Consider the following 23,675-nt stretch of genomic DNA (forward strand, 5'->3'; position numbering starts at 1 on the left):
ACCACAGACCCTCATTCCAGTGCATGGATGGACCTATCACACAGGCACCTTTCAGAAATCAAAGTCTTCATGGTCCACCAGGACTTACAATCTTTTCTACTTGGGTCTTCCACACGGAGTGTGGCTTTGTGAAAATCTCCACACTCCTAATAAACATTCTCTGACACCACTTCTCTGGCAAACCCGGGGTCTCGTTCTTTAGTCGGTCTTTCTGAGTTTGGTCAAAGAGAAAATACGAACATGAACATTTGACGGGAGAGGCAAAAATTATAAATATCTCCCTGCTGCCTGTCTTGTGGGCTTCTCTTGGTTTCTGTCTGGCCCCTTTCATTTAGAAAGATAACACATAAGTAATTTATTTGGGAGGGATTTTTAGGTCTGGGGTTTGAGAGAGCCAGGATGGGCCCAGGGGACTGACTTGGGCCAGTGGAAGAGTGAAAGGGAAAATACGAATTTGAGCCAAGCTCTCCTCAGAAACAAAGTGTGTGTCTGGCTGCAGCAGAAGGTAGGCTTACCTCTGAGTATGTGCAGTCTGAGGAGACAGGGCCATTATCAACACCAGGCACAGCTGGAAGGAGAGAACCCCACCAGCTGGGAAACCTCATCTCCCCTCGCATCTGCCCAATGGAATCTAGCTTCCTTTCCCATTATTTTATGGAAACAGCTCTGGTTAATGGGCTCTATCTTCAACTCATATGGACTCTCTATCTCATGCTGCTTGGCTCTCAGCCATGGCTGTCAGGTGCTCTTGCATCTCTGCCCTCTAGATGGTGTCTGGCTCACCTCCACTCTCTCTGGCCACTCCTGAAAAGCCCACCTCACCAGTCTTACCCAACTGACTTGCCTTTGTGTCTCTTCTCTTCTGGGTATTTTCTCCATTAGAAATCTCATTTTATCATATGGCTTCAAACTCCATATTCACCCAGTAGACTCTGAAATCTCTATCTTTTGTTACTGAAATGTCACCTAATCTTCCCTTTCAGGTTGTTTAGGGGTCTCCTAATTTTGGCTGGCTTCTCCAAGTGAGTGCCCCAAAAATGAAACTCATCTACCTCCCTCCCAAACCTGTTTTTTCTCCTGAGTTCCCCCACAACACAATTGTCCCAGACACTCCTACTCAAGGTCTAATTGTTATTTACTCATTCAGTGAAAAACAAAAACCCACTCAAGCATCTGTCGTGCACCAGGCACTGGGGACTGGGACAGCTGCTGGGCATCCGGTCTTGGCACAGTCACCTTTAATGCCTTTTTCCTTGATCATGCAACCCATCACAAGGTCCAACCAACTCATAATATCTTCCAAATCCATCCTGTCCTATGTGTTCCAGATTCTGCTATCCAAACGCCAATCTTAATGACTTCCGAGATGGATCTTTGCTGTCGCCTCTTGATGGGATGTTTTCGACCCTCCTTTCTAATTCATTTGACAATCCTGCACCAGATTAATCTCAAAGCATATTTATCACTGATCAGAAGCCAACAGAGAGAGGTAAAAAGACAGGGCCATCTCAACTAGCTGTGTGAGCCTGGGCAAATCAATTACTTTTCTGACTCTGTTCATTCCTCTGTAAAATGATTCCTTCCTTATTCGGGTGTTGTCATGATTAAGGAAATGGTAACATGTTTAAGCACGTTACACATAATACTTCACTAAATCCTTGCTACAACACTATGGAGTATATACTATTATTATCTTCCTTTCATAAGTAAAGAAATTGAGGCACAAAGAAAAAATAACTCAACTAAATTCATAGTGCTAGGAAGAAGTAAAGCCAGGTTTGCTGGGACCTAGACCACTGGATTAAAGCCAGGATTGGGACCCAGACCATTGGATTCTAGAGTACAGGCTTTTCCCAGACACATAGTAGGTACAAAACAAAAGTTAACTCTCATCACCTTCCAAGATACATGAGCTAATTTTTTCCTCTCTGCATTATCTAGACAGAGTTAGGTTTCTAACACTTAGAAATGAAAGAATCTTAATTAATATGACTGCCAAACTCATGGAGTTTTCACCAATTTATCTTTGGTGAATATCAGGGAGGCACAGGATAGTTTCTACATACCAACAAATCCAACATTATATGCAAACCATGTAACTTTTGAATCATCTCTTTCACATATATACAAAGCATTCTGTTTAATGGAACAAGCATAGAAAGCTTACCCAAAGCATATTTCTCCTATGTTTCCAAAGCAAACATTCAGATGTTTACTCAAAAACACATAAAACTTCTAACCCTCATATTTGTAGTTTTCTTGGAGTGTACAGTTCAGATTTTGAGACTCTCTTTATCCTGATTTTGCTAGTATCTCACCTAAAGTGTCAACGGTCATTAAGCAAACAAACTAGAATTTACAAGTCGTTCGTTTGTACTTGTTCCTCCATTTCAGGTGGCTTACTCATTTAATCATTAGTCAACTATTTGAGCAGGGCTTTATATTCTATTAGATAATAGGCTGAAGAGCACGGCCACCAGCCCAAGAGTTGCTGACCATGCCTGGGGCATCTTTGCATCACCACATACATACTCCATTTATTGAGTGTTGTCTATTTCTCTTCCTACCACCCTAACATCAGACTGTACTTTTACTTCTCAAATCCTCCTCTCTGCAGCTGCAGAAGGGACCCAAGCCTCAGCCCCAGGAATGCTCTCAGTATGTCTTCATGGCACAGGACTTAGTCTAGGAGCCAGCACCTAGACTTAGCTCAGGTTTACCTTTAACTTTACATCCTCAGGCTTTGCATATACAGAATTTCTCTTTGAAGCATACACTTTGTTAAACAGTTTCATCTATGCTTGGTACTTTAAGCACTGAATCCATCACAGGAGAAATGACTGTTGAATCATTTCTCATAGAGTAATTGTAAATAGAGCTAATGAATACTGGACTAGCTTTACAAAAATGTTGTACATAGGGGCACTTGGGTGGCTCAGTCGGTTGAAGGTTCAGCTCTTGATTTTGGCTCAGGTCATGATCCCAGAGTCATGGTATCAAGCCCCACGCTGGGATCCACACTGAGTGCAGACCTACTTAAGATTCTATCTCCCTCTCCCTCTGTCCCACCCCCATTAGTGCACACACTCTCCCTCTCAAAAAAAAAAAAAATTTAACGCTGTACAAAAATAAACCAAGTAAATGAATATAATAGAAATCAGATAAAACAACAATACACTTGGCTGTATCTAATTTCATAAGGTTCATACTGCGTTTTTAATGCTCAAGACAAAATCAATCACTCAATTAATTAGATAGATTAAACAAACATAAAAAGTCCTGAAGTTTGTGCACTAATGTATATCCAATGTCTTTATATGTTCTTTGTGCCTCCATAAAGCTGAACTGGATGCATTGTTTGGATTAGAATTAATCTTTGGGCAGGCAGACAGCTTTTCATTTTCATATATTTTATTTGAACTTTTTTCATCTCTCAAGGCAGCCTTGATAACATTTATGAGCTCTGTCAATACTTCCAAAAGTTTTTATTGAGCCACAGAGGTGCCCAAGGAACATTCAATCCGAAATTTGGGGAAAACAATAAACAGGTAACTCTGTCCTTCCATAAAATCTGACAATGAGAGAGTGAAAGTGTCAATAAATAAGTGCATCCTCTTTTTTAAGATAACTGCTATTTTTAAATTTGCCTAGCTGCTGATAATAAACAAACACATCAGAAGGAGGAAGTATCTGATTGAACAGTTCCATTAAATCTCCCTTTTGACTCATAGGAGACTCATGCAAATTTTGAAAGGGGGGGGGGCTTTTAAGTAATAATACACTGTTTATTAAACATCAAAGTCATTCACTGCTTAAAATCCTTCCCAATGGCTTCTAATAATGTATAGAATAAAATTCAAATCGCTTACCCAATAAATTATTGCTGAACACCCCTACCCACACTCACATCCCATTGTGGCCCTCCTTGTGGCCAACCTGTGAACCTTAGAAACTATTATTCTTCCACCTAATCCACCTACAACCAACACAGACAGTGAATGTTCCATGGAGAAATAGAAAATCTGAGCAGGTCAATAATGAGTAAGGAGATAGAATCACTAATCAAAAACCTCCCAACAAAGAAAAGCCCAGGACCAGATGGCTTCACTGGTTAATTCTACCAAATATTTAAAGAAGAATTAGTATCAACCCTTCTTGACCTCTTCCAAAAAAAAAAAAAAAAAAGGAAAGAGAAAAGGAGAGGACACACTCAAATTCATTTTATAAAGCCAGCATTACCCTTACACCAAAAACAAGGCCTCTGCAAGAAAAAAAAAATTATAGGCTAACATCCTTAATGAACAAAGATGCAAAAATTCTAACTGAAATATGAACTGGGACACCAGGGTGGCTCAGTCAGATGAGGGTCCAACTCTCGATTCTGGCTCTGGTCATGATTCTAGGGTCATGGGATTGAGCCCCACATTGGGCTCCATGCGAGTGTGGAGCCTGCTGGAGATTCTCTCTCCCTCTGCCCCTCTCCTACTAATGCTTCCTCTCTCTCTCTCTCTCACTAAGTTAAAGGAAATAAAAATTTACATACATATATATATATATATACATATATATATATATATACATATATATATATATATATAAAAATTGAAGTTAACAACACATTAAAAGGACCGTACACCACGATTAAGTAGAGATCTGTTCCAGGAATGCAAAGATGGGTCAACATTCACAAATCAATAAATGTGATACATCATAAAAAATGAAAGATAAAAATCATAGAATTATCTCAATAGATGCAAAATAACATTCAAAACTCTCAATAAATTTGGTATAAAAGGAATTGATTTCAACATAATAAAGACCATATATGACAAAACCACAGTGAATATCACATTCAGTAGTCAAAGCTGAAAGCTTTTGCTGTAAGATAAGGAGCAAGACAAGGGTGTCCACTCTCACCACATCTATTCAACATAGTATTGGAAGTCCTACCAGAGGAATCAGGCAAGAAACAGGAATAAAAAGCTTCCAAATCAAGAAGGAAGAAGTAAAATCACCCATTTGCAAATAACGTGATCTTATTGTATAGAGAAAACCCAAAAGACTCAACCAAAAAAAAAAGAAGAAAGAAAAGAGAGAAAAGAGAGAAAAGAAAGAAAAGAAAAGAAAAGAAAAGAAAAGAAAAGAAAAGAAAGAGAAAGAAAGAAAGAAAGAAAGAAAGAAAGAAAGAAAGAAAGAAAGAAAGGGAACCAATCATAGGACATGCTGTTACTATATTTACCAAGTAAAATACCAAGTATTTTCACGAAAAACCCTGGCAATATACCATTCCATCCATTCCAAGGCTCTACAGTAGCTGCACTTAATCTTCTGTATCTACTGCAGAGTCAGTTGCTAAGGCTTATACCTGGGCTAGGGATCAGCCTCCTGATTGCCAGGGGGGTATCAATGCCTTATAGCCTTGAGGGAGAGGTAGACCAGCAACTTTAGGAACTTCACCTGATTGTGCATGTCATATATGTTGGCAGGAGAAGCAGCACTGTCAGGCATGAGGAGATAGACTGGAGCAGAATATGCCAGACCAGGACCCCCATGTTCTCCCCTCTTTCAATGGGGTGTGCTCCATTCCAGGTATAATGGATTTCAACAGGTCTGGCTTTCAGCAGAACAGGATCCCAGTAGAAATTGTAGATCCCCCTCACCCAAGGGTACAAAGTAACTCACGTATCCTATGGGACATCCCATGGCAAATTCCAGTAGACAACACCTTTGGTCCTCCCAGCAGCATAGCATATTCATCCACAGTGAGAGTTGGGGCCATATGGATCTCCCTATAATTCTATACCTTTATAGCATTGGGTGCCTCAGCAGGGGTCTCCAGTCTGGCATCTGGGGCCAGAGACCCTACTGCTTGATCAAATGCATTAAAGCCTGTGACAGCACATTAGTACACCTGGCCAAGGTGGTTTTCCCTGTTAATAATTTAATCTGCTGCTTTAATATTCCATTTTTCCTTTCTACAAACCAGTGCTTTATGAGGCAGGACATGGAAAACAGCGAGGATCACCTCAGGCTCTTGCAGGTGAGCCCAAATGTCCTGATACAATATCCTGATACCACAGGGCTTAATTATGACCATCTGCCCTTTGGCGTCCCAGTGTCTAAATTCTAGGTTAATCTCCTTAGAACAGCCCACCTGTCGGTGCAAAGGGTTAATGGCTAGAGCTCATGAGTGATCACCAGTGAAACTGCTCTGAGTTCAGCCCAGTGGCTGCTTAGCTTGTTCTTGTTTCCATCCAGATGGCATCACTAATGGGTTAAATAGCAACTTGAGTTCCTCTGTGTGTCCCCAACTATACCTGTCTGTATATTAGGCATGAGAGCGAATTTCCCCCATTTCCTCTATAGGCCACAGAGGCCATAACACGAATAACTGGGGGCATTTGAAAGATCTACATATTCTATAGGACCCATTAGCACCCACATTTCTGGAGACAGTGGGCTGTACATGGAAAATTATAAAACTTTGATGAAAAATTAAAGAAAACAGAAACAAATGAAAAGATATCCTATGTTCATAGATCAGAAGAATTAATACCATTGAAACTCCCATATTATCTAAAGCTATCTATAGGCCAATGCAATCTCTATCAAGATTCCAATGGCATTTTCACAGAAGTAGAAAAAAATAACCCTAAAATTTGTATGGAACCACAAAGGATTCCAAATAGCCAAAGCAATCTGAGGAAGTATATAAAGCTACAGGAATCATATGTCCTGATTCATATTATATCACAAAGTTATAGCAATCAAAACATTATGGTACTGGCATAAAAAAAAAGATACATAGGCCAACAGAATAAAGAACCCAAAAATAAACCCATGCATGTGTGGTCAATTAATTTATAACAAACAATGTGAGAATATACAATGGGTAAAGGACAGTCTTTTCCATAAATGGTGCTGGAAAAACTGAGTAGCTACATGCAGAAAAATGATAATGAATTCATAGTTTTTACTAGTCACAAAAATTAACTCAGAATAAAGACTTAAATGTACATGAAACTGTAAAACTCCTAGAAGAAAACCAACAGGAAAAGCCCCTTAACACTGGACTTGACCACATATTTGGATATTACACCAAAAGCACAGGCATTAAAAATTAAATAAACAAGTGGAACTACATGAAATTAAGAAGCATCTCACAGCAAAGGAAATTGTTAACAAAATCAAATGTAAACCTACAGAATGAGAGAAAACATTTGTAAATCATATACCTGCTAAGGGGTTAATATCCAAGATATATAAAGAACTCATATCACTCAATAGCAGGACCCACAAATAATCCAATTTAAAAATGTGCAAAGAACTTAAAGAGACATTTTTCCAACGATTTTTCCAAAGACCCACAATGGCCTACAGGTACACGAAAGGTGATCAATATTACTAACATCAGGAAAGTGTAAATCAAAATCATAATGAGCAAACAACCAGAAGACTAGCAGAACGGACTCTCCGGAGTCAAGAGTAGACAAAAGGCCCACACAAGAGGGCAGGATGGGCTAAGGGGTGGCGTGCAGTACACAGACTGGTGGGAGGGAGCCAGGGCAGTGGAGGGGCAGCCCACTGGGCAAGGCAGAGCCCCTGGAGTCTGGCTTGCAAAACCTGGAGGGGCGGGACTGCATGAGTTCGGACAGCCAGCGGGACTTAACGTCTGGAATGTTACAAGTCAACATCTCTGCTCCGAGAGCGGGAGGGCAAGAGGACAATGGGAGGGAGAGGTGTTAAACCCCGGAAGGCAGAGTTCAGCTCAGCAGGGAACAAAGGCAATGGCCAGCACCATCTCTCTCACCATCCCTCTGCCAAAATCCCAGAAGGAACCAGTTTCTGTCACCGAACTTGCTTGCATCACGCAAACACCCAACACTGTGCTTCTGTGGGTCCATCCCTCTGATGGGCCTGCCTCCATTCTGGTGCCACAGGGCCCTACCCAAAGCAGACTACCAAAGGCAAAGCGACCTGAGTCTGCCCCTCCTACCCTGGAGCACCTTGCGGATCCACCACGGCTAATATGCCAGATCCTATCCAAGCAGCACCACAAGCCTGGAAGTGTGCAAGTAGTCCAGACAGGGGCCGCACCACTCCACAGTGAATCCTGCCCCCTGGGAGAGGGGAAGGTAAGGTACACACCACTCTGACTGCGGCCCCAGCAGTGGGCTGGGGGTAGACATCAGGTCTGACTGCGGCCCCACCCACCAACACAAGTTACTCCAGACAGCACAGGGGAAGATCCTGGCAGTTCCGCCCCACCCTAGGGACTATCCAAAGTGATGAAATGGAAGAATTCTCCTCAAAAGAAACTCCAGGAAGTACCGACAGCTAACGAACTCATCAAAAATGATTTAAGCAATGTAACGGAAAAAGAATTTACAATAATAGTCATAAAATTAATCACTGGGCTTGAAAAAAATAGAGAGGACAGCAGAGAATATATTACTACAGAGATCAAGGGACTAAGAAACAGTCAGGAGGAGCTAAAAACTGCTATAAATGAGCTGCAAAATAAAATGGAGGCGACCACAACTCGGATTGAAGAGGCAGAGGAGAGAATAGGTGAATTAGAAGATAAAATGATGGAAAAAGAGGAAGCTGAGAAAAAGATTAAAAAAAATCCAGGAGTATGAGGGGAGAATTAGAGAACTAAGTGACACAATTAAACAATAATATACACATAATTGGGATTCCAGAGGAGGAAGAGAGAGGGAAAGGTGCTGAAGGTGTACTTGAACAAATCATAGCTGAGAACTTCCCTGACCTGGGGAAGGAAAGAGGCACTGAAATCCAAGAGGCACAGAGAACTCCCTTCAGACGTAACTTGAATTGATCTTCTGCATGACATATCATAGTAAAACTGGCAAAATAGAAGGATAAAGAGAAAATTCTGAAAACAGCTTGGGAAAAACGTGCTCTAACATATAAAGGGAGACCAATAAGACTAGTGATGGATCTATCTACTGAAACTTGGCAGGCCAGAAAGGAATGGCAGGATATCTTCAATGTGATGAAAAGAAAAAATAGGCAGACGAGAATCCTTTATCCAGCAAGTCTGTCATTTAGAATAGAAGGAAAGATAAAGATCTTCCCAAACAAACAAAAACTGAAGGAATTCATCACCACTAAACCAGCCCTACAAGAGATCCTAAGGGTGATTCTATGAGTGAAATGTTGCAAGGACCACAAAGTACCAGAGACATAACTACAACCATGAAACCTACATACATCACAATGACTTGAAAACCCATATCTTTCCATAATAACACTGAGTGTAAATGGACTAAATGCTCCAACCCATATCTTTCCATAATAACACTGAATGTAAATGGACTAAATGCTCCAACCAAAAGACATAGGGTATCAGAATGGATAAAAAAAATACCCATCTATTTACTGTCTACAAGAGACTCATTTTACACCTGAGGACACCTTCAGATTGAAATTCAGGGAATGGAGAACTATTTATCATGCTACTGGAACTCAAAAGAAAGCTGGAGTAGCCACACTTATATCAGACAAACTAGACTTTAAATTAAAGGCTGTAACAAGATATAAAGAAGGGAATTATAAATAATTACAGGGTCTATCCATCAGGAAGAGCTAACAATTATATATGTCTATGTGCCAAATACAGGAGACCCCAAATATATAAAACAATTGATCACAAACATAAGCAACCTTATTGATGAGAATGTGGTAATTGCAGGGGACTTTAATTCTCCACTTACAACAATGGATAAATCATCTAGACACAGGATCAATAAACAAAACAAGAGCCCTGAATGATACATTAGATCAGAAGGACTTGACAGATATATTTAGAACTCTGTACCCCAAAGCAACAGAATATACTTTCTTCTCGAGTACACATGGAACATTCTCCAAGGTATATTACATACTGGGTCACAAAACAGTCCTTCATAAGTATAAAAGAATTAAGATCATACCATGCACACTTTCACACCACAATGCTATGAAGCTTGAAGTCAACCACAGGAAAAAGTCTGGAAAAAGTATGGAGGTTAAAGAACACCCTACTAAAGAATGAATGGGTCAACCAGGCAATTAGAGAAGAAATTAAAAAATATATGCAAACAAATGAAAATGAAAATACAATAATCCAAACGCTTTGGGATTCAGCAAAGTCAGACCTGACAGGAAAATACATTGCAATCCAGGGCAATCTCAAGAAATAAGAAAAACCCAAATACAAAATTTAAGAGCACACCTAAGGAAATAGAAGCTGAACAGCAAAGACAACCCAAGCCCAGCAGAAGAAGAGAAATAATAAAGATCAGAGCAGAAATAAAAAATATACAATCTAAAAAAACTGTAGAGCAGATCAATGAAACCAAGAGTTGGTTTTTTGAAAAAATAAACAGAATTCATAAACCTCTAGCCAGACTTCTCAAAAAGAAAAGGGAGATGACCAAAATAGATAAAATCATGAATGAAAATGGAATTATTACAACCAACCCCGCAGAAATACAAGCAATTATCAGGGAATACTATGAAAAATGATATGCCAACAAACTGGACAACCTGGAAGTAATGGACAAATTCCAAAACACCCACACACTTCCAAAACTCAAACAGGAAGAAACAGAAAACTTGAACAGATACATAACCAGCGAAGAAATTGAATCAGTTATCAAAAACCTCCCAACAAATAAGAGTCCAGGATCAGATGGCTTCCCAGGGGAATTCTACCAGACATTTTAAGCAGAGATAATACCTATCCTTCTCAAACTATTCCAAAAAATAGAAAGGGAAGGAAAACTTCCAGACTCCTTTCATGAAGCCAGCATTACTTTGGTTCCTAAACCAGACAGAGACCCAGCAAAAAGAGAGAACTACAGGACAATATCCCTGATGAATATGGATGCAAAAATTCTCAATAAGATACTAGCAAATCGAATTCAACAGCATATAAAAAGGACTATACACCATGATCAAGTGGGATTCATTCCTGGGTTACAGGGCTGGTTCAACATTCGCAAATCAATCAATGTGATACATCACATTAATAAAAGAAAAGATAAGAACCATATGATCCTGTCAATCGATGCAGAAAAATGATTTGACAAAATTCTACATCCTTTCTTAATAAAAACCCTCGAGAAAGTCGGGATAGAAGGAACATACTTAAACATCATAAAAGCCATTTATGAAAGGCCCACAGCTAATATCATCCTCAATGGGCAAAAACAGAGCTTTCTCCCTGAGATCAGGAACATGACAGGGATGTCCACTCTCACCACTGTTGTTTAACATAGTGTTGAAGTGCTAGCATCAGCAATTAGACAACAAAAGGAAATCAAAGGCATCAAAATTGGCAAAGATGAAGTCAAGCTTTCACTTTTTGCAGATGACATGATATTATATATGGAAAACCTGATAAACTCCACCAAAAGTCTGCTATAACTAATACATGAATTCAGCAAAGTTGCAGGATACAAAATCAATGTACAGAAATCAGTTGCATTCTTATACATTAACAATGAAGCAACAGAAAGACAAATAAAGAAACTGATCCCATTCACAATTGCACCAGGAAGCATAAAATACCTAGGAATAAACCTAACCAAAGATGTAAAAGATCTGTATGCTGAAAACTATAGAAAGCTTATGAAGGAAATTGAACAAGATAGAAGGAAATGAAAAACATTCCATGCTCATGGATTGGAAGAATAAATATTGTTAAAAAGTCAATACTACCCAAAGCTATCTACACATTGAATGCAATCCCAATCAAAATTTCACCAGCATTCTTCTCGAGGCTAGAACAAGCAATCCTAAAATTCATATGGAACCACAAAAGGCCCCGAATAACCAAAGTAATTTTGAAGAAGAAGACCAAAGCAGGAGGCATCACAATCCCAGACTTTAGCCTCTACTACAAAGCTGTCATCATCAAGACAGCATGGTATTGGCACAAAAACAGACACATAGACCAATGGAATAGAATAGAAACCCCAGAATTAGACCCACAAAAATAATGGCCAACCAATCTTTGACAAAGCAGGGAAGAATATCCAATGGAAAAAAGACAGTCTCTTTAACAAATGGTGCTGGGAGAACTGGACAGCAACATGCAGAAGGATGAAACTAGACCACTTTCTTACACCATTCACAAAAATAAACTCAAAATGGATAAAGGACCTAAATATGAGACAGAAAACCATCAAAATCATAGAGGAGAAAGCAGGAAAAGACCTCTCTGACCTCGGCCACAGCAATTTCTTACTTGACAAATCCCCAAAGGCAAAGGAATTAAAAGCAAAAGTGAACTATTGGGACCTCATGAAGATAAAAAGCTTCTGCACAGCAAAGGAAACAATCAACAAAACTAAAAGGCAACCAACAGAATAGGAAATGATATTTGCAAATGACATATTGGACAAAGGGCTAGTGTCCAAAATGTATAAAGAACTCACCAAACTCCACACCTGGAAAACAAATAATCCAGTGAAGAAATGGGCAGAAAACATGAATAGACACTTCTCTAAAGAAGACATCCAGATGAGCAACAGACACATGAGAAGATGCTCAACGTCGCTCCTCATCAGGGAAATACAAATGAAAACCACACTGAGATACCACCTCACGCCAGTCAGAGGGGCTAAAATGAACAAATCAGGAGACTATAGATGCTGGCGAGGATATGGAGAAACGGGAACCCTCTTGTCCTGTTGGTGGGAATGCAAACTGGTGCAGCCGCTCTGGAAAACAGTGTGGAGTTTCCTCAAAATATTAAAAATAGATCTCCCCTATGGCCCAGCAATAGTACTGCTAGGAATTTACCCAAGGGATATAGGAGTGCTGCTGCATTGGGGCACCTGTGCCCCAATGTTTATAGCAGCACTCTCAACAATAGCCAAATTATGGAAAGAGCCTAAATGTCCATCAACTGATGAATGGATAAAGTAATTGTGATTTATATACACAATGGAATACTATGTGGCAATGAGAAAGAATGAAATATGGCCCTTTGTAGCAACATGGATGGAACTGGAGAGTGTGATGCTAAGTGAAATAAGTCATACAGAGAAAGACAGATACCATATGTTTTCACTCTTATGTGGATCCTGAGAAACTTAACAGAAGACCATGGGGGAGGGGAAGAAAAAAAGAGGTTAGAGTGGGAGAGAGTCAATGCATAAGAGACTCTTAAAAACTGAGAACAAACTGAGGGTTGATGGGGGGTGGGAGGGAGGGGAGGGTGGGTGATGGTATTGAGGAGGGCACCTGTTGGGATGAGCACTGGGTGTTTAATGGAAACCAATTTGACAATAAATTTCATATTTAAAAAAAAATCAAAATCATAATGAGATTCTGCCTCATACCTGTTAGGATTTTTATCATAAAAAAGACAAGTAATAACTGGTGTTGGTGACAATGTACAGAAAAGGGAAGCTTTGTGCACTGCTGGTAAGAATAAAAATTAATATGCCCACTATGGCAAATAGTATGGAGGATATTCCAAATATTGAAAATAGAACTACCAGGGCACTTGGCTGACTCAGTCAGTGGAGCATCTGACTCTTAATCTCAGAGTCATGAGTCAAGTCCCACGTTGGGTGTAGAGATGGCATAAACAAACAGACAAACAAACAAACTTATAAAGAAATACAACTACAATATGATGCAGCAAACCCACTCTGGTTGTACAATCAAAGGAAACAAAATCCCTACCTCAAAGAGATTATCTGCCCCTACATGTTCATTTCAGCATTATGCAAAATAGCCAAGACATGGAAAAAAACAAAGTATCCACCAACAGTTGAAACAATTAAGAAGATGCGATATATATATATGGATACAGATATATATATGGATATATATCATATGATATATATATGGATATATATGGATATATACCATATGAATATTATATATATATATATATATATATATATATATATATAATACAATGAGTTATTATTCAGCCATAACAAAGAAAATCCTACCATATGTGACAACATGGATAGACCTTGAGAGCATGATGCTTAGTGAAATAAGTCAGAGAGAGAAAGACAATTCTTGTATAATATCACTTATTTATGAATCTAAAAAAAGTCAAATTCACTCATAGAAACCAAGAGTAAATTGGTGACTGTCAAAGGCTAAGGATGGGAAGATGTTGCCCAAAGCAGACAAACCTTCAATTATAAGATGACTAATTCTGGGGTTTGTGCAGCATGGTGACCATGGTTAACAATACCGTACTGTGTACCTGAGAGTTGCTAAGAGAGTATTTTTTCCACCACCCCCCACCCCACATACACAAACAGGTAACAATGAGAGGTGTTGGATGTGTTGACCAACCTTACTGTGGTAATTATTTCACAATATGTATGTGTACCAAATCATCACATTGTACATCTTGAACTTACATAATGTTATTTGTCAATTATATCTCAATAAACCAAGAAAGAAAACTCAGGTCAAGCATCTACTTCCTTATACAGCCTTTCTGGGACGCTTTTCACACCCAGTGAGAGTTGACTCAGTTCTTCTGTTCCAACTGTACTATGCATATGTTCTAATAATAACCCTGATAACATTTTATTACCCTTATTTACCTGTATGCCTATCATCCACCAAGAGATTATAAGCTCTTTGAGGACAGGGACTATTTTATTCATCTTTACTTACACCTTTTGTGACTAAAATACAGCTTGACATAATTATATTATAAGTGGGAAAAATTAGATTACAAATGGGAAGTGAATAAACTTTGCTTCTCCAATAAATATTCAAACTGAAAAAAAAATTGATCTAGGAAATTTGGCTCAAACTTCTCAAGCATGCTTTAAAAATTCTATTTGAGCTGACAACAAGGTATAACTTTTTTAAAAACCAAGAGGGAAACACTGTTTGTAACATATCCTGAGGTCACTATACCTACATATGTAATGCCCTTAAAGTCTGAGGCAATGAACACAATAAAAAAAATCTGTTTATTCTCTTGTGAAAAATAACTCTTTACACAGATGACTGATATGTTTTACATGGGAATAACTCCTCACTTTTAATGAATTTTCCATTTAGTAGGGTGCTCGTTAAAAACTCAGATTCCTAAAGCCCATGCCAAGCAAGCCTACTGGATCTAAGTCTCTGAGCAGGTGCAACTTTTACAATGTTCCCAGTTGTGTCCTGACATTTGACCATGGCTTCTCTACCCCTGGTTTATTGTTGGAGTCAAGGTTCTACTCCTGGGGGCTGGGGTTCTTTTCCCCTCTTTCCTGACAGTTCTTAGAACTGGAGATTTTCTCCTCTGATGCAAACCTAATGGCCCAATTATACATGACTTTCTGAACCCCAAATCTTATTCTTGCAAAGTAAATTTTTGCTTCGAAAATTACTTCAAAGTGGCAGATAACCCAAACATTGACCAGTTTATCTGATTAAGATCTAAGCCCTTCTGATTACATCACACGTGTCATTTTCCCTCTGCACTAGCAGCATCCAATTTGCTTCAGGGCACAGATCTGTGGGCTTGAATCTGCTCAAACCTAACAGCAGAGTTGCAGAAAATATACATGTATGTCATTATCTGGTCCTTAATAACAGTAAGTGGATCAATATAAGATTTTGTGGTAGTAAGTTATATGTAGTACCTACTGAATGTGGGAGAATTTTTCTTATCAATCAAAGCAATACTATTATTGTATTTTTGGAAAGTTTATAACAATGTAGAGGTTAATTAATAATTAGTGATCCTCATAGATGCCATTTACCAAGATATTATTTTATTCTCTTAGCAATGGGGCTATAAAGCCCTCCAAATCACACAATAGATTATGCTACAATTTTATTGTTGGTCTCGTGGAACTTTTCCAACAATCTATGAAGTTTTCTGAAGGTGTTAAAATTACATCCATTTGAACAACAGAAAGTATATGGGTTTCGATTTATATCTATCATGAGTCAAATGTTCAAACAATAGCCTTTTCTGAGATTAGTGCCACAACTGCAAAATAATCCATAACCAATGCAGCCTAACAGAAAATTCCTTACATTACTTTCTTATCAGAGAAGTAGGCTCTGCTTTGAGGGGGGCTGGGTGTTTTTATCTGCCTTTTCACTAATTTTACTAGGAAATAAATGTATAGTTTACTTCCACATATAAATTCACAAAGCCGTAGACCCAAAGAGCCAGAAGGGACTTAAGAAGTCAACCTCCTTGTTCAAGGTCAGTGGCAAAAATGGGACTATAAGCAGATCTGCTCTTCCCACTGTTCCATAAATCCAATTTAGTTTATTTAACACATGAATATTAGATACCAACTTTGTATAAAGGAAACATCTTTTGAAGCATAATGTTTGCAAAGAACAATTGTCCCAAAATATCTGCCACAAATCTCTACTTCAATATGACACCATCTCTTGATAAAGTTTTTGTTAAAACAAAATGTATACCCAGTAGCAATAACGTAATCTGAAAAGAGAAATTCTTTGTCCGCCCATGACGTATTCATTTGTCCAGTCAATTATCAAGTATATAGCAAGAGTCTTACCATGTCAGGCACAACAAAGTCTAAGGGTAAGTAGATCAACCAGAGATGGTTGCTACCCTTGAGGAATTTACTGGCTAGTGGGGAGAGACAGAGATATCAACTAATGGCTAACAGCATACAAATTAGGATCAAGGCAAGGAAATGTTGAAACAGTGGTTTAACATTTAGCCTGAAGGAAGTCAATAAGAAAACATTTGTGATGGATTTGGAAGTACACCTGGTCATCTTTCTTTAAGGTTTGAGTGCAATTAATGGGACGCTATCTCGGCTATGCTTGGAGTTACCAACCATCAGGTACTGTAACAGAAAGTTTACTCATTCTGAATCTCTCAGTTTCTCTTCTCTTTCATACATCAAAACAGCAGTGGGTTTCAGCTTTGCCCTAACCCTGTTTCCAAGTGGAGATTTAAAACCTGGCATCAGCAGGCTGTGTTGGAAGCATGGTACTGGGGGTTCAGAAGTTATCTCAAGGAGTAAGGCAGCATCTATTCACAGCCATAAAGATTCTGAGGATGGAAGAACATATTCCCCAGCATTATGCTCAGAGAAGGGGCCAGGACTCTGAGGATCAATGCTCTGTCATTCCCTCACCTATGCATATTCATAAGGCATAAGGCAATCCCAGAGTGGTGAGGTCAAGTCAGGTTTTTACAGAGTTCCTGTCACCTCAGGGGTTAGTGATTATGGAGTTCTGGCTGTGAAGGGAACCTTTTTAGGAATAATAGCAAAAACTGACCAGAAGGCTGTAGGGGGCTGTGCTCCTGCAGAGGAAACTTTTCCCAAAGGCCCTATGAGGACAGCTTAGGGTTCAGTTGAGATGATGTCTTGCCCTAATGGGCCCAGTTTTCAAGCTTCCCTGAGCCAGCTTTTCAGTTCACCTGCCCAGTTGCTTACAGGAGAGCTAGCTAGCTGTGTTAGGACTAGTTCCAGGGTTTGCCACATCACAGGAACAGAGCACTCTCATTTCTTCTTGCCACAACTCAGAACTATTTCTGATCCCATGTCTCACTATGGCAATAAGAGTTGTCACCTTCTCCAGTACAATTATGCACCAGAAATGAAATCATAATTCAACCTTTCTTCCTGAAATAACCACAGATTCTTTTATGCAAATTTATCCAATCACTTTCAAGAACACTTGGATGCCATCACTAAGAGAAACTGGCTTCCATAAGTCAAATGAAAGTCTCTATTCACCTTTTCTGCAGACCTCCTTAACACAACTTCTGTCTCTAAGCAGCATAACACAATGGTTGAAAGTGCTTCCCTTAGAGCCATATTCCTTGAGTTTACAATATTCTGGCTCCACCACTTACTACCTGTGTAAATTTAAATGTCCTGTGCCAACTCATTTGGAAAATAGATGTTACAACAGCTCCTGCTTCATGGGGTTGTTATGGTACCTACAAAATAGATAAAGCATTTAGATCAGAGTCAGCATAATATAACTGCTAGTGATTATTATTATTTTAGTAAGAGCAACTAGAAGCTGTTTTCATAAGAGAGGGAAAACTCTCTGATAGGATGCTGTATTACAAAAAGATTAACAAAATGAAAAACAAACAATATTCAGGACATCTCAGAAGAAAGAGTTAACATATAGATATGAAGGTATTTGATCTTCCAACATGTATTTATTGAGGCCCTGTTAAAAAAAAAAAACACAGGGATACAGTCATTCACAAACAGACCACAATCTCTGCCCTCATGGAGCTAATACTCAATGGGGGAATTGGGGAACAGATAATTTACCAAAAACATAAGCAAAAGGATATAATATATGAGCTTAGGATGAGTACTTTGGAAAAAAATAAATGGGCATGCTAATTCAAAGTTAGGAAAGAAGGTGTAATTTAATTAGGGTGGTTGGGAAAGCCTTATTGACAAGATAGTATTTGCTCCAGGACCAGAAGGAGGGAAGGCTACAATCCATGCGTATAGCTGAGGAAATATTTCCAAGTTTCTTGCAAAGTTTGTGAGATAAAAACTTGGTGTGTTTGAAAAATAGCAAAGAGGTCAATATAGGTGGAGCAGAGTAAGAGAAGGAGAAACTGGTAGAAGATAAGGTCAAAGACTAACAAGGATGGGGGCAGATAATATAAGATCTCATTAGCCATGGGGTAATGACTTTGGGTTTTACTCTGAGAGAGCTGGAAGACAAGCATAATTGTGACTAGAAGAGTCACAAAGTCATACTTCAGTTTTTAAAGGACCATTTTGGCTTCTGTATTTAAATAATAATAATAATAATAATAATAATAATAATATAATAATAATAATAAAATGTTTAGTTAAAGAGGGAGAAAGCGGGATACCAATAAGAAGGTGGCTACAATGTTCCAGATGAAGAATGATGGTATCTTGGACCTGGGTGGTAATTTCAGAGAGGATGAAAAAGAGTCTGATTTAGATATATTTTAAAGGCAAGGCCAACAGTACCTGCTGACATAGTGGATATGAGGGTAGGGTATAAAACAAAGTGGGGACTCAAAAAAAAACTCCAAAATTTTAAAACCCAAGACCTGAAAAAAATAGAATTTATATTTATTATGGTAAGAGGACTGTGGAATGAGAAGGTTGTAAGAGGTTCACAATTTTGGTTTTGAATATAATGTGTTTGAGACGTTTCTTAGACATAACAGCAAAGGCATCAAGTGGAGAAATAGGAGACAGGAATTCAGGGGGAGGTCTGGGCTGGTGATTTAAATTTGAGGATCATCAGGGGAAAAGGTATGTAGGAGAGTGATAAGGGCAAAAAGAAGAGATATAAGGATTGAGACATGGAGCCTCCAATATTTAGGGTTTGGGGAGACAACAGAAACCAGCAAGAAAACACTGAGGAAGAAGAGACTTGATCGATGTGGTATATTGCAAACTAAGTGAAGAAGATGTATCAAGGAAAGTGTCTTAGTTCTGGTTAATATAGCAGAATACCACACGTGAGTGGCTTATAAACAATACAAATTTATTTCTCAAAGTTCTGGAGTATGCAGGTCCAAGATCAGGGAGCATTATGGTCAGGTTCTGGTGAGAACTCTCTTCTGGGGTGCAGATTTTTCTTTGTATTCTCTTGTGGCAGAAGCAGAAAATGGAAGCAGGCTCTCTCATGACTCATTACAAGGGCACTAATCCCATCCCTCAGGATATCATCCTCATGATCGCATCTAATCCTAACTACTTCCCGAATGTCCCACCTCCTAAAACCATCATAATGGGGAGTAGAGTTTTAACGTATAAATTAAGGGCATGATACAAACATTTACTCCCCAACAGTGAACATTTGCACTGATCTAAATATTATTCATAGGTCAAGTAAGATGAAGACAAAGAATAAAGAAAGAAGTCTAGTATTGCCCAAGGGGCTTAGCAATATGGAGGTGTTAGGTGAGCTTGAAAAAAAAGAAGCCTGATTTGAGTAGCTTCTAGAGGTCATGGATGAGAGAAACTGGAAATAATGAATGTATCCCTGGTTTCGGCAGAAAAGGGAACAGAAACATGGAATGGTATCTAAGAATGAGGAATGGGATCAAGAGAGGTATATTTTTCTTAGGGGAAAAGCAATAACATGTTTATATGCTTTGGGGGATGATGCAGTCAAGAGGGGGAAACTGACATGCCAAGGAGGTGAGAGTTGCCAACATTCTAAGGAAGGGGGAAGGAACTGAATCTAGTGAATCTAATGGGACCTAATGTAAGGCTGGGGGAGCTGGCTTCAGGCAGGAGCATGGACAATTCCTCTCTAGGAGCAGCAAGATATATCTGCTAACTAATTCTGCTTTTTCAGTGGAATAGGGAATAAAGGAATCTGCTGAGTTGAAGGATCAAGACTGATGTATTAGAGACTTGAGGAGTGAAGGAAAGCTATGGAGCAGTCATGTAGGGGAGTGGACCAGAGAAATACAGTAGGATGGCAGGGTGGCACTACTACCCATTTAATATTAGCACTTAGGGATTTCAATGAGACCAAGAAGCTGGAAAAGGCGGGGAAGGAAGAGGCAGAGAGTGAAGAGTCGGAGGGTTTGGTGAACAGTATAAAAACCCTGGTAAGGATTTTATACTCCAACCTACAAGATAAAGGGAAGCTAATCCTGTTTGTCAAGCAGGGCAGTGGCATAATTTAATGTGGCTTGTTAGAGAGAATATTCTGGTCGGTAAGAACATGATGGGCTAAAAGTTTTTAGTGGAGACATGGGCTTTGTGGTATCTAAAACTCCTTCTTACAACCAAGAAAATATATAGTTTGCTCTGTAAAACTAACCCAGTAAATAAAAGATTTCCCAACAGAATATTGTTGAAAACTCCTAATCAGTCATGAGTCCCCACTAAACTTTGTACTAAATGGCTTTCTTAATTTTCCTAGTTTCTCATAAATATAGACTACGTGTTCTGGCACAAATCTGCTCTTGCCCTGCCTCAAGGTTAGCAGAAAGAAAATATTCACCTATGACTTTGCTTGTTAAAAAGAAAAGAGCAAAGAAAATTCATTTGAGATAAACCAACTATTTCTCATGATGGAAAATCTGCATGATTATTTTGGACATAATGTATTGCATTTGTTTCTGGCTGACTTTGCCTAAATTAGTGAAGCCTTTTAAATGACCAAAAACTGCACATTTCACTTATTCACATACACACATGCATACAAACACACACACACGCACACACACACACACAGCATGAAAGTGAATAGGATATAACATAAATGCACTAAGGACATAAAAGTTTAATTTTCCTGTAAAATATAAAATAACTGCTTTGGGAACAGTTTTCCATTTGATAACTTTGCAAGCAAATTTATGTTGACGTCTATTTATTAACCGTTTTTAGAAATACTATATTTAATGATAACTCTAAATACAAATGTGATTATGGTTCAGAAAGAGGGAAACATTTTTTTTTCTCTTTGGCAAATTAATCATGCCGAAAACTGAAAGGATATCAGTTTTGCAAATTCCATGAGACAACATTGTTGATATCTGAACCATCATTTCAGTGAAAGTAGAGTCAGTAAGTCTGTATCCTTGACTCAAAATCATGTACCATTGTTGGAGGGAACCCCAGAAACTCTCCTTCAACATGGTGATTGTCATATGGGAACTGTACTTCTTTTTTTATTGATGAAAAGGAATGTTCAAACTATCTTTATCATGACTCCAGGATCTGACTTTTGTAGTCCACCTCAGTTCTAAAATAGTCTTAATTCATTTGTTTCAGGTTACTTATCTTAGTCCTGAATACCCAAATAAAAGACACCACACATTAATTCTTTGATCATCAAAGAAAATAGGTCTACAAGAAAGATATATACCAAACTTTACTAGCTAAGATAGTAAGCTTATCTCTTCCAAGTTACTAAAAGATTAATGCTTTCATTCAGCTTAATGGTCAACATGATATATGATGGGTTCCTAGGGAAAGAACAGTAATTTATGCTTCGATATTCAGGATATTTCTTTGTTTTAATCACCAGTCATTATAAGCATGTTACTGTCTACTGATTTATTCTAGACTATTTTTTTGTTTTTTTATTTTTTATATTATTTTTTTATGTTTTATACTATATTTGAGAGAGAGAGAGACAGAGCATGAGTAGGGGAAGGGAAGAGAGAGGGAGACAAAAAATCTGAAGCCATCCCCAGGTTCCCAGCTGTCAGCACAGGGGCTGATATGGGGCTTGAACTCACAAGCAGTGAGATCATGACCCAAGCCAAAGTCAGACGCTTTAACAAATTGAGCCCCCCAGACACCCCTAGACTTATTTTAAATTTGCAAATTAATATCAGACTCCAAAAGTACTAATTATTATGTAAGCCTTTATCTCATTCACAAGGTACATTTATTTTAAACAAAATTTATTTTGATAAAATGCTCTAGTCTTCTGTTTTCAGGAGCTACATAGAAGTAGAGAACCAATAGCTTCCACATACACAACTTAAGAGCCTGATGCCAATTTAAAACAACAATTACATGGCCACTTGCTCAACATCCATAAGCTCAGGGCAGTGGTTTGGAAATGCCAAATGAAACCAGAGCTCAACACGTTTAAGTGGTCACACCATGACCTATCAGTATTTCCATCTACATGTCCAAATGACAAATATTAACAGCTACTTTCCTGTCAATTTAATGACTGCACAACTTGCATGAATGTAAATACAACATACTCTTTAAAGCACAGCTCATTCTAAAATATAAAATCTATGGAGAAAAATTCTAATTTCCATTTTAAACAATCAGCTGCACTCAAAGAGAGAATGATATTCTCCTAACTATAAGTAACTGACTTTCAAAGTCTACAACGGTTTTTTACCAATAGAGCTCAGGCATGTTATCAAGAACACATGGTAAAGTCTTACAACAAAGGCAAAGACCTTTTCCTCTATATTTTAGGATAAAATAATGGCTATTGCCTTGACATGATAAATTCACTGTATAATTCTGACCTCTTAAAAAGGAAACAAACTTTCTTAGTATTCTTAGTGGCTAAATTTTGCAAAGGGAAAAATACATTTAGATAAATCTAAGAAATCTAAGGATTATCTAAGAAATTGCAGCAGAAAAAAAAAAGGACATGACATTCAAATTCAAACTGTTCCTGAAATGTGACACCAGCTTTACAGGTACCATTACTTATAATATGTCAGGCTGAGTATGGCTTTTCCCCATTCATCTTGGGGACAGTGTGTTAGATGAAAGTAAGTGGGCTATGGAGCCCATGGGAACCAAGTTATCAAAATGACAGCACTTACTAGTACTGTGATCTCAGAAACATGACCCACTCTCTTTTGAGCCTCAGATTGTAGATTTTTTAAATGAGAGTAAGCATACTTACCTCACCTGGAGGTTATGATGTGCATGCTAAGGATGTAATTCCAGTGCCAGCCAGGAACATGGAGTATAGAGGTAGAGGGAAGATGCAAGCCTATACCAATAAATAAATAGAGTTATAACTTGGGCTAAGGGCAAACTGGGATTAGCACTGGGTGAGCAAATAATGGGACAAGGACACACAGGAAAGAAAAAAAACCCATGTGAGTAGTGACTAGGTACTACAGACAGACACCTGTTATTGAATGGATTTTCCCCCAAAATCCATACTTTGAAGTCCTAACTACCCATGTGACTGTACTTGGATACCAG

This window comes from Acinonyx jubatus, chromosome D1 (genome assembly GCF_027475565.1).
Source record: "Acinonyx jubatus isolate Ajub_Pintada_27869175 chromosome D1, VMU_Ajub_asm_v1.0, whole genome shotgun sequence".
In the NCBI taxonomy this organism is placed as follows: domain Eukaryota; kingdom Metazoa; phylum Chordata; class Mammalia; order Carnivora; family Felidae; genus Acinonyx; species Acinonyx jubatus.